Below are 13,778 nucleotides of genomic sequence, written 5' to 3' on the forward strand. Positions count from 1 at the left end.
TGTCTTCTTTCATTATTTGGAAGACTGTGCACCCAAAGTTGTCCCCGTAATTATCACAGGCACGACTGTCACTATAAGGATGATCATATTCAAGGGTGTTATACTGTAAGTCATTTATGGGGAAAAGATTCGGGCATGGTTTAAAAAAGGAAGAACACCCATTGTCCAGTGTACTAGTAAGCAGAGGTAACAGTTATCTTGTGCACACTGCCCAAGCAATCATCACCTACTACGACCCACACCAAGCCTTTGGGCATATGATGCACTGTGAGTGCCGTCTGTGTCCTCAGCTCATGTACGTGTATGATGTCTCGTCCAAGCAGAAGCGTTATCTGAGCTTGGTGATCAAGCAAGGATGTGTCACTGTCTATAAATTATTGTGATGACATATAACAAGTCAGAGTTGTCAGTTCAACTGATAGGGATCTGTCTGTATTGCATTAATTTTGGTAAAGACAGGAACATCTCACCTCAGATTCAACTCGATAGCTTGTTGTTTTTCTCCCTTACATTTCAATGACATCAGCGTATATATTAAGTGAGTAAAAATAACTGAGGCCTTTAACCTTTATCATGAAGTTAAAAAAAACTCCTCTGGGCTTGCTAGTGACCCATTACGTGGTCATCAGTGACAATGTGTATCTTAGCTGCAGTGTCTTTCTTTACTAACCCCCAAGGATCTGGGTTCATGTTCTGTACCTATTTTAAAGAGATAGATGGGAATATATGTTTGGATGAAAGGAGTGGTCATAAGGATTCCTAGTTTAAGTCAATCCCTAACAGCCAGCTTAGGAGGGTAAAGAAGATCTAAACCCTTGAGAGTGATTATGAAACTAAGGAACTTTTTCTTATATAAATACTCCAGAAAAAAGGATATGACCATTCTGTTTTAATTAGAGTAAAACAGGAGTTGGATATGGTAGACAGATGGAGATTAATAAAGTTGCCAGTGTACAAGAATGATTCCACCTTATCATTCAGTTTTATTTCAGGCTTTAATAAGGATCTTAGAGAAATGGAAGCCAACGTCTGCCACTGAGACCTTGTCCATAGACTTGGGTGAACAGGGAAATCACTTCAGATGAGCTAGTACCTTCCTTCTTACTGCCAATGTGTTCTTGGACCTCCTCTGTGTTCGGTAGGGCCGTAGAGCTGGCCCTGGGAGCACAGAGATATTATGTCTCTCACTATTGCATTCCAAACACTTGACTCTAGAGTAGAGTAGGACAAGGGGCGGAAGGATGTCCTCAGATCCAGGGACCTGACATCCAGGCCGTACCAAGTAATGGTGCTTCCGGCATCCCGCTGAAGTGAGCAATGTTAACAATGAGCTGTACATGGTGGGGAGAGGAAATAAGAGAGATAGCATAAAATACAATTAACGTGAATTAGAATAACGTCCATGTGCGTGTCAGGGGAGTGTGTTCGGGGACTGTGTTTGGTGAGGTCAGCCAGGAGGATTATGGGACGAAGGAAGAGGTAAGAAAACGTGTGAGATGTGGTTAAATAAGAGGATGCTATCAAAATGTATTTTAATCTAAAAATGGAGAAGTAACGGCTGCTGATAATATGATGCAAACAAGAGTAAAAGCAGCAGCAGAAATGAAGAAAAAAATTATTATAAAGGGGATATTATATAGTCAGGATAATGGTGACGTATTAGAGAAATAGTATTGAGATAAAATGGACAATGGAATGGAGGTAGTATAAATATGTGGGTGCATGGATATATGTTGTATTAGGAATGGACGGCAGTGTGTAAATCGGTGGTGGGACATTGTGGTATTTCAGTAGAAATTTCATAGGTCTCTGTCTGTGATTAGGATCTAGTTTATACATCCATGCGGTTTCTAGTTGCCGGACCGCAGCGACGGCTAAACCAATGGCTCTTTGTCTCAGCACAAGGTGTTAAAGATAGATATATATCATTTTAGCTTTCATTAACTCTTATATTTAAGTCACATTTTAAATCAACTATAATCCTATAACAACATACACATGATAAAACAAGATAGCATTTGGAAACCTAGTGCTTCCAATCACACTCCTAGGCCCCAGGAGTTGTCTTGAAGTAATAAGACAGCAGCATTCATGACACGTTCTGCATGATCAATAATGTCCTTGGAATAATCAGCAGTAAAGGTGTAAATCTGCTACCCCTGGTGCACAGGTCTCTTCCATGCTGCTAACTGAAATACCAAAGCCTTTAACACAAGCGTTCTGATTGCAGATATCTCGCTCTGATGCGGGGTAAAGCAAAAAGCAGTTTTCTCCTATACAGCTGTTACATTTCTGCAATGGTGCGGAATTGACCATCAGTTAGTTTTAAATGTGTTAAACCTTAGTCTCTGGGTAAGATTGACTTCTTAACATTTCCGATGGCAGGTAGGATGTTTCCTAATAACATCTTTCGGACCAGTCTGTCGTTAATCAGTGATATTCCCTTACATCATCGACAAAATAATTATCTCTCTCAGTGCTTACCCAGTATCGTTAGTCTGTGTATAGTTCTACTGTTCGGTGCAGGATTAAAATTAGTACTCATATCACAGCGGCTATTTCTTACTAAGCAGAACAATTACTGTCATAACACTTTAAACCAATTACCGTGGGAAGATACACTGTTTCAGTAGTCTTTGGATTTAATCAAATATCTCTATTTCCACATAACTTCCAGTTGTCATGTAGAAGTTGTGATGGAGATAGACGATAGTCCATCATTATAAAAGGAACTATTTGACAGTCATAGGCCACCTTCAAAGTGACTGGGAACATGAACACAAATCCATAATTTTGGCAACTTGAAACATAGTGGCGAATTCAACTCTTGCGCAATGAATCTCTGCGACGATGGTTGTCCTGAAGTCTCTGCTCATTTTTGCTTGCACTTCTTGAGGGGAGATTCCTCTATCATATTGACCAGAAGTGCGTGTAGGGACACTTCTCGAGAGGTTCTTGGTTAAATGAATATCAGGAGCGCTCAGTACCCCTCAGATCCTCGCTGCTGTGTGCGTAGTCAGGAGATCTCAGCACTGTCCACTCCAACTCAGCTCTAGAGATGACTTTCTTTTGATGCTCTTTGATGTACACCCAACGTCCAGGCTCTATGGAGTGATACGGTTCATTAGGACCCTTTCTTGAGTCTCTCAGATATCATCATCATCATCATTTATTCATATAGCGCCACTAATTCCACAGTACTGTACAAAGAACTCACATCAGTCCCTGCCCCATAGGAACTTACAGTCTAAATTCCCTAACATACAGACACACACACACACAGACTAGGGTAATTTTGAGAGCAGACAAAACAGCTTTGAAAAAGTGCTCAGTAAAACACGAAACGCGTCAGGTGGGTCTGCTCCACTGTGATGCCACGATCATTTACAGATTGAATCTTCCATATACTGACCAATTCGACGGACCACACTCATTTGTGAACTTTGTTTCTAGCCAGACCTCTATTGAGGTCACACATTTTGAGGACCATTGAGACTCGGGAATGGATGTCCGGACTAAGCAGTGAAACTGCCAAAGTGACCGTTCCTCTCTTGGAATCACCTCCGGAGGGTAGTGCCGGTACCGGTATGAAATACACTGTTTGTGTTTAGATTGGAGTATATCGGGGGAACCTCTCCAGCAATTGAAAAGAGGCAATAATCGGAGATTAGGCGATGCACCGAATATCATTACTTGTATCAAGTTAAGCCTCGGATGCTTGCTGAATGTATATGAACTTCCTACTCCTTCTTTAGTATCATCAGTTGGAACGATTATTCATTATATGAAACGGTTTGATGGACATTCTTTCTATTGTATGCTAATTGGTCAGAGTTGCATTCGGAGCATTAATATACATTATTTCAATATTATTGGTCTATTGGGTATTTTACCTCAATACTGAAGGTTTTTCTTGTTTTTTATGTTTTTTATGTGTTTATGTTTATATTATATGTTTAATTGTATGCATTGCTTTTTCTGATTATTAAATGTCATTCATTTTACTAATTTGCCTAAGAGTTTTAATCGTTTGGGAGGTTCTCCAGTCTTTCTACTACCACTTCTCCACAGCGCAGCCTTTCCTTCCTTCATTTTGAGAGCAGACAATTAACCTACCAGTATGATTTTGGATTGTGGGAGGAAACTGGAGCACCCGGAGGAAATCCACAAAAACACAGGGAGAACATACAAACTCCTCACAGATAAGGCCATGGTTGGGAATCAAACTCATGATCTCAGTGCTGTGAGGCAGAAGTGCTAACCACTGAGCCACCGTGCTGCCCATGTATGGAATCTCAAGGACACTCACTGCTACTGGAGGAAAGACGGCTCCCCATCAGCATAGATTATGGGTGGAGAGGCTGTTGGATATCCTAGGGAGAAAGCCAGTGTCAGCAGTTTCACTAAATGGATTTAACAATCCTGCACACACACACCCTAAGGAGAATTTTGTCAGCAGCCAATTAACCTACCTTGGCATTTATCACTATGAATATTATATGCTTAAATACAAGAAGATTTGTTTTGGCAACCTAATTATAGCCCGAGCCTTGTACAGGTAACACAAATCATCAAACAATGAATAGGAGATACATTCTAAGACACTTGGGAGTCCACGTATCCTTCTTAGTCTCGGGGCTTCTGATGGATTTCCAGCAATAGCAACAAAAGTTATAATGAATCAATTTCAGGTTTTGAGATAACAGTAATACATTATATAATACCGTAATTAACTTGTCAATTTAGTGTAAATATAATAACAATTCATGTTTAATAAACTTCAGAACTATCTACTGTCAGTGCGACGTGTCAGGATAGATATAGATCTAGCTATCTTTAACTAAACACAATTCCTTATAACACACTTATATACCGGCATAAACTTTATTTGTAACTTTTTATACTTTATCCCATTGTGCCAAAAAAACACATCCTCATTAAATGAATGAACAGCTCATACAATAAAAAGCTAAACTGGGTGTCGGGAGGTATTGTATACAGCACCGCCGCGTACACTTCTTTAACAGCGCCGTGGCTGCTGTATAGTACAGTGCTGCCGAACCCCCACTTAAAAATCCTCCATGCGCCCCTGTTTATTCATTTCACAGACAAGAGTCACCAAACAAAGGACACAACAATGTACATAAGATATATCCTCAGCAGGACCAGATACAGGTAGAAATTTTATTACATATATATTTATATATACAGGGGTGGGATTAAGCCGGTTCTCACCGGAACGATACCTAATTTTAGGCTCGGTTCGTCGAACCGGTGACTACAGGCTGAGTCACCATCTTTGATGGTGGAGGAAGCAGGCTGCGAGAAAAAAAACCCAAAACATACTCACCCGTCTGCGGCGTCAGCACCTCCTCCTCCCTGGTCCGTCCGCACTGAATGTTGGGCGTGACGTCATCACGTCACGCCCGACATTCAGTGAGGAGTGGCGCAGAGAGGAGTCGGCGGCAAGAATAGATAAGAAGAACAGAAGAAGAGAAGAGTAGAAAAGAGAAGAAAAGAGAAAAAAGAAGCCGATAGAAAAGGTAAGTGAAGGAACGTAACCAAGGGGAAGCAAAGGCAGCATGGCAAACTTTAATTTGAGGGGCAAAGGCAGCATGGCAGACTTTAATTTGAGAGGCAAAGGCAGCATGGCAGACTTTAATTTGAGGGGCAAAGGCAGCATGGCAGGCTTTAATTTGAGGGGCAAAGGCAGCATGGCAGACTTTAATTTGAGAGGCAAAGGCAGCATGGCAGACTTTAATTTGAGGGGAAAAGGCAGCATGGCAGACTTTAATTTGAGGGGCAAAGGCAGCATGGCAGACTTTAATTTGAGAGGCAAAGGCAGCATGGCAGACTTTAATTTGAGGGGAAAAGGCAGCATGGCAGACTTTAATTTGAGGGGCAAAGGCAGCATGGCAGACTTTAATTTGAGGGGCAAAGGCAGCATGGCAGACTTTAATTTGAGGGGCAAAGGCAGCATGGCAGACTTTTTTCAGGGGCAAAGGCAGCATGGCAGAGTGAAGGGGGAGCACAGGCAGCATGGCAGAGTGTTTTGAGGGGCACAGGCAGCATAGCAGAGTGTGATGAAGAGGGGCATTACTGTGGCATAATTTGAAATGGGGGCACTACTGTGTGGCATAACATGACTCATTACTATTATTATCTTGACATTAGCAGCATAAAATATTATTTGAGTATTAAATTATTTGAATGTTAATATGCATCGAATGCATATTAATTTGAGTATTAAATGCATGAAATATCAAACTACCTTTCGGTATATCTTTTTGAATACTTAAAACAGTCATTAGGGCAGTGAACCGGTTGTTAATCTATTTGAATCCCACCACTGCATGCATATATATATATATATATATATATATATATATATATATATATATATATATATGTGTGTTAAGCTGACCAGCTCATGCTAAAGTCTTCCTATTCTGGTCAGTCCCCTCTAACATGATCAAATGCTATGTATTTTATCCAGGTTAAAGCTTACCTGCACACAGTTTTTAGAGGCAAACCTTTCTCGAGCATTAGTAGCTAGATGATAAACCTAAACATATTCATCTCTTGCAGAACTTTAATTACAAGTTTAATTAAAACTGTAGCATATAAGCACAATCATGGCTGCTTGACTCCATTATGTAATCCAGACTGATTATTCAATTCTATATCAGTTTTTACGACTGTTTTGGTGTTTCTGTCACATAACTTAAACCCAGAAACCCCAATATCATCATTTATAGGGGGGGCTGTGTGCTCATTTCACACCCCTGGATTGTACATTCCTCAGTTTATAGCACTAAACATCAGACTGTAAAATTGGCTGTAAAAGGGATTTGGTTTGGTCTGATATATTACAGCTGCCTAATGTGTTCTGTATTGTGATAATTATCGGGATCAGTTCCGAACCAACGTAGAGACCCCCCTTTTCCCCTGATTGGCTGGTACAGGCGGCTTCATTGTATGTAATGATGGGGGAACTTTGAGGGTCTACCGTGACATTATGGGATAATTGCGATGATGCTCTGACTGTGTCTCTTGTTTCATCTCAGTGCAAATAATCATTGTACAATCTGCATAAATATGTACATGTAAATCAATACATTATATACTTAGATAAACACTGAGGGCTTCATTAATCAAGGAATGCAAAGGCCGATACATGCCGTATTTTGCGTTAAATTGCTCTTTGCAAACAACCCAATGAGGTTAAAATTTAATCAGAATTCTTTCCTTTTTCAGTACAAGGGCCACATACTGACCGCGTTAAACTAAGTTACTTTGGAGAACATTAGAGATATCTGCTGTAACCAGAGAAGAGAAATAATAATCTCACTAGGTTAGAAAAAAACAGCTTTACAACAACTGAAAAATGATACTTCCATTGTTATTAAAGGGATGGATAAGGGGGGGGCAGAATTGTCATTCAAGATCAATCAGACTACATTAAAGAAGGAAATAGACAGCTCAATAATACCTCATTCGATGTAGCCCTCATCAAAATTCCTCCCTTAAATATCAAAGAGAATTGGGAATCCTTTTGGAGGAACGTTATAATATGAAAATTATTACAAATTTTATTTATTGTTTACTGAGCACCCTATCACGGAAATCTACTATCAGTTACCTAAAATCCATTAAAGTTTAAATACTCCACCGGTTCGTCCTACCATTTCTCGGTTGGGATCACTTACTTCTTCACTTTCTATTTACGTCATTACATTTTTGCAAACAAAGGTGAAATTATTAAAAAATCTTATATTAGAGACTGTACCTATTTGCTAACTATATTGAATTCCATCAAATGCCATGAGATTTATGATTTTCTGACCTTGGACATTGAATCATTATACAGCAACATCCCTTGTGATTTGGGTATTAAGGTAATAGAGAGAGTCCTAAATAAAGATCATACATTAACAACTACACATCAACAATTTTTGTTAGATGCTATTAAATTTATTTACTCCCAAATATTTTATTTTTGATCACCATTTTTATTCACAAGTAATTGGAACAGCCATGGGGACCCACTTCGCCCCAAGTTATGCTAGCCTATACATAGGTGACTTTGAGGAGACTCATAATAATAAATAATTATTAACGCTTGGTAATAATTATTTATTACCAAGGAAAGGTATCAAAAAAAGGTTTAGTATGAAATACAACAGACAGGACCACACTATGTTCAATAAAATTAACAGCTTCAATAAGGATAAACAGCTGACGCGTTTCATCCCGATATATCTGGGACTTTTTTAGAGCTTTGAGAAAGTCCCAGATATACAAAAAATTGTATCAATTGTGGGAATAATTTAAATTAAATTAAGATTATGATTAACATGACCTTAACATGTTTCAATAAGGCTGTAACTCAGAATAAGTAAATCTATGGTGTTTACTAATTAGAATAAATTATTTTCATAACTGTTAATGTCAACAATATTATTATTATTTTAGTAGTCTTACCAACACAGGTATATTATGTATATGTATGTAGTTGTATATCTATTTATATTTTTGCATTTTAAACTTAAATTTATTATCAACACTATTTTACAACTGGAGACCACAACGGATTGTGATTGAGAACCATCAAACAAGTATTTAAAAGAGTAGTTAATTCAGCTGGTCACATTTGCTGACCATGAATAATTTTAAACCCTCTGAAGTAATTACCAAGACGGTAAAGAAACGCGTCGGGTTTCTTCATTTTTCTATGTACCGGCATACTGATGTGATGCTTACAGAACTACACCACTGTTGGTTCACCAATGGAGCCTAAACGGAGCTCTACTCCTTTGCCAGCAGGAGATGCAAGCAGCGGGCACACTTAGCAGGTAATCTGCACATTGGCATCCCTTCCCTACACCACTAGGGATAATTTTCCTACCATCAATTATGTGTATTTTATAATATACACGAATAGCTGTCGGGTGTAACGGGGTTCCCCACTAGCCTCTTATTGCGGATGGACCGGATCTCCGCCAGATAGCTTACTAAAACTGATCTTTGCAGAGTGGGGTTTTCGGCTGCTAGGCCTACATTACAGCGGCTAATTGTCCATCAATCAATGATCTAAATATTGCTGCTGTCTTACATCAATTTAATACCAATCTGGCTCAGGAGAGAGTATTGACAACACTGTCTTTGTGACTTTTGAGTTACAAACATCGGTTTAAGACTGAAAGCAAACCCAATGCCAATTTTTCAAGAATGCTGTGTTGCATTTTCATCTATTTCTGTCTGCATTAATAGTTATTGAGAAAGAGGGATAATATAAAGGATCGCTTTCCACAGTGTATATGGTTGTAATTAGCAGTGAATATTGAACATCATGCGATGAACATCAAGTAACACTCATATGTCAGTCAGTATTATAGCAAATTGTATGTTATGTTGATATACATATATTTTCTAATTAAAGTTTATATTTTTATTAAGGTTTTTTGTGTTGGTGTTGTACTGCTTAAGATTTAGTCATTCCCAGCAATGTTTTGTTTTTAATTTTTTTGTATTTAAGTAGACTGTTGTGAACATAGAGGACTTACAGTTATTTATAAGGGTTAACCCATCACATAATTGTGGGGAATACGACCTAAATCATAACTGCCGTGTAAATATGATATATCAAATTAATCCATTGATAAATAGAGCTATTAAAGTGTAAAATGTGAAGTCAGGGAGTCTGTTGTGTGTATTCGTTGACTCTGCACATCCCAGTATTATAAGATAGCAGTGTCACCTGTAGAAGCCAGTGTTCCTGCTAAGCTGAGCAATCTGGAAATGATAGAGTTAAAACTGTATCTTACTAGGAAACATCCTGCAGATTGTGAATGCAAACCTTTCGGGTGGAACCCTCATTAGAGGAACCCTCATTAGAGTGACCTTTTAACTCTTTCCTTTCCAGATTGCTCAGCTTAGAGGGAACACTGGTAGCAGCTTAAAAGGCCTCTGTGGTGAGCTATATCCTGGCCTAGGATGGAGTTTTGACACCTGAATAGACTTTTAGGAACCGTTTAGCATGGTGTCTGGCTCAAAGAGACCATGTGCTGACTGGCTATATTTTATATAGACAAGAATAATTCAGTTTTAAAATATGCACTTAAAATCAACCAAAAGTAGTGATCAACCATGTATTCCTCAATAGCATGATGAAGGGCAGCTCATATGTCGAATTAAGAATTCTGCCACACAGAGAAGTTGAGGAAATGAGTATAAGCTCAACTGACACCATATACCTAGGCTTGTTTGGTATCATTAGATGGGTAAATTCATAGGGGGATCTCTTAATAATACAATTGGGTCTGTGTGACGATCCACAGAAAAGTTAGGTCACATAGTAGAATTGGGTAGTAAATCAGGCAACATGCAAATGGTGATTGAAAAAAAGTGTCACAGACCACAACCCCCCAGGAGGTGGGGAAAGGTGTAAAGGTGTCTTTTAAATGCTGAGACCAGTTACAACAAATTCAGGGGCGCACCCAAGAGTGGTTTCCTAGTCCCCAGAAACCCCTGTGCTACCTGGGGTGTTGTATGCTTACAGTGGTTGGCCCCTCTCCCGGGACCAGCCACTACTGCTTGTAATCGTCTCCCAGTCAGTCCCCTGCTGTGTGAGCACAGCTCTCTGCCGGCAGTTTTGCCCCGACCCTTCCTCCCACACGGCCAGCATGGGTGTTATGCAGGAGGCAGCAGCAGAAGAAGGTAGGAATGTGTGTGTGTGAGTGTGTGTGTGTGTCAGTGTATATGTCAGCTTACATATCTGTGTGTTTAAGTATGTGTGTGTTTATGTATGTATGTGTATGTGACAGCTTACATATCTGTGTGTTTATGTATGTGTGTGTATGTGACAGCTTACATGTTTGTGTGTTTATGTATGTGTGTGTATGTGACAGCCTACATATCTGTGTGTTTATGTATGTGTGTGTATGTGACAGCTTACATATCTGTGTGTTTATGTATGTGTGTGTTTATGTATGTATGTCTATGTGACAGCTTACATATCTGTGTGTTTAATCCTGTGTGTTAATGTATGTGTGTGTATGTGACAGCTTACATATCTGTGTGTTTATGTACGTGTGTGTATGTGACAGCTTACATGTTTGTGGGTTTGATCCTGTGTGTTTGTGTGTGTCTGTGCTTGTCTGTGTATGTGACAGCTTACATATCTGTGTGTTTATGTACGTGTGTGTATGTGACAGCTTACATGTTTGTGTGTTTGATCCTGTGTGTTTGTGTGTGTCTGTGCTTGTCTGTGTATGGGACAGTTTACATATCTGTGTGTTTGACACGGTGTGTGTTTGTAGCCACGCCCCTACACATACTGGACACGCCCACTTGTATAGTGGCGCGGAAACTCCCTTCTTTGAATCCTGCGTTTGCCCATTAAATTGTCAGTCTTTTGGGAAAATCAATCCAGATTGATAAGATGTCCATCTTCCAAGCCAATTTCCAATGGCACAGAGTATACAACTCATGGAAGTTATACTCTGAATGTAACTGTTGGCTTGTGTATGTTATGTCAATTGTTTATTAATTGTTTTTTTTATCTGAATGCCATGTACCTTTGTATATTAAATCTATAAATGTAATAAGTGACATCCTTGATACTCTAACGAATCCATTAGCCTGTTAAGAAGAATATAGCTCGACCAAGTTAACTCTTTGAATGCTGGTGTGTGATTTGTTGATACATTTGACTAACAAGCCTAGTGTGTGCTTGCATTTACATTTGTGTAACAGTCTAGAGGTGTGACAAGTTAACCCTTTGATTGCTGGTATGGGCTTTGCTAACCTGTGGATAGTCAGAAGCCGTGTGTGCCAGTGTGGGACAGTATATCCGGGTCCGTAGTCAATAGGTGGTGGCAAACCTGAAGTGTGTGGGGGTGTGAGAATGCTGTTGTGGGGCGATTCAGTAGTTCTATAACCTGTGCGATAGGTAGAGACTCCAGGCTGGAATCGTGTGTAACCTCATAAGTAAACACCCAAAGTCACGGAAGCTGGGGAGCATGTTTGTGACATAGACATTAATAACATCCTCATCAATGTATTTTATGGAGGATGGGAGCAACTTTTTTTTAATGTTTTATCATTAATGATTATGGGCCTGATTCATTAAGGAATGTAAGCAAGAAATTGAGTAAGTTTTCTTACTTAAGTTCTCTGGACAAAACCATGTTACAAGGTTTTGTCCAAGGGGTGTAAATTAGTTTATTATTTTACACACAAGTTAAATACTGTCTGTTTTTTTATGTAACACACAAATACTTGATAGCTTTATTGTACACTGAAATTTAAAGTTGATATTTGTGTGCTACATGAAAAAACAGACAGTATTTAACTTATGTGCAAAATAATAAACTAATTCAAAACCCTTGCATTGCAATATGGTTTTGTACAGAAAACTTAAGTAAGAAAATGTACTCAATTTCTTGCCTAAGTTCCTTAATGTATCAGGCCCTATATTATTAACAGGTGACATTAATAGTTTTTTTTTTCCTTTCTGTGCGTTCTCTTGGAACTTGATATTACACTTATGTACTGGATGTATCCTGTGTATCCTATCTGTTAGAGCAGAGCTAGACCTATATATCTTTACATCCGCTCCTTGTTGAATGCGGACGTGTGTATGCCCAATTTATGCGTGCCTTAATATCAGGCCCTGAATGTTTAGTGCTCGGCCACTATAATGTGCTGCAGTGTCAGACAGTTGCACCAAGCACTCCGGCGCCCCCCAGAGGAGCAGGTAGAAGAGCAGACAACGTGACAACTGATGCACTTGGATTATAGTGGAGAGGGGGCCGGCTGGGTGTAGTATCACTGACATCTCCGCTAAGGTATCACGTCAGGTTACCAGTCACATCCTGCCCGTATCAGAGGACCTGACACCTGCTGTCTATTAAGTCTTGTCCCACACTATGGGTCTCTCTCCTGGCAGGTTCAATCGATCAGCGTTACAGATGTTTGTGATCTGGTTTCTAAATATATTATTATTGTTATTATTATTATTATTATTATTATTATTATTATTCCTACCAGTATGTGTGTATAAACTGGACTCATTCTCAAAGCAAAAGACAATAGGCAGTCTCAAGCCGTCTGTTTTCTTGCAGGTAGGTCTCTCTCTAGCTGTACAGGTCACACGCTGAGGCATCCAGCAGAGCAGCGGTGGTGCCTCACGCCTCCCCATACCTCTGCAGCTCCCTGTCAGGTCATATCACAGACCGCCACAGATCGGAGCAGTGATGCAACATAATTCCGCTTTAGACAGACTTTTACATGGCAGAGGGCAGCTGGGCACACATAATATTACATGGCAGAGGGCAGCTGGGCACACATAACATTACATGGCAGAGGGCAGCTGGGCACACATAATATTACATGGCAGAGGGCAGCTGGGCACACATAATATTATATGGCAGAGGGAGGGCACACATAATATTACATGGCAGAGGGCAGCTGGGCACACATAATATTATATGGCAGAGGGAGGGCACACATATTACATGGCAGAGGGCAGCTGGGCACACATAATATTATATGGCAGAGGGAGGGCACACATAATATTACATGGCAGAGGGACGGCACACATAATATTATATGGCAGAGGGAGGGCACACATAATATTATATGGCAGAGGGAGGGCACACATAATATTACATGGCAGAGGGCAGCAGGGCACACATAATATTACATGGCAGAGGGACGGCACACATAATATTACATGGCAGAGGGCAGCTGGGCACACATAATATTATATGGCA

The sequence above is a fragment of the Mixophyes fleayi genome, chromosome 7 (assembly GCF_038048845.1).
Source record: "Mixophyes fleayi isolate aMixFle1 chromosome 7, aMixFle1.hap1, whole genome shotgun sequence".
In the NCBI taxonomy this organism is placed as follows: Eukaryota; Metazoa; Chordata; class Amphibia; order Anura; family Limnodynastidae; genus Mixophyes; species Mixophyes fleayi.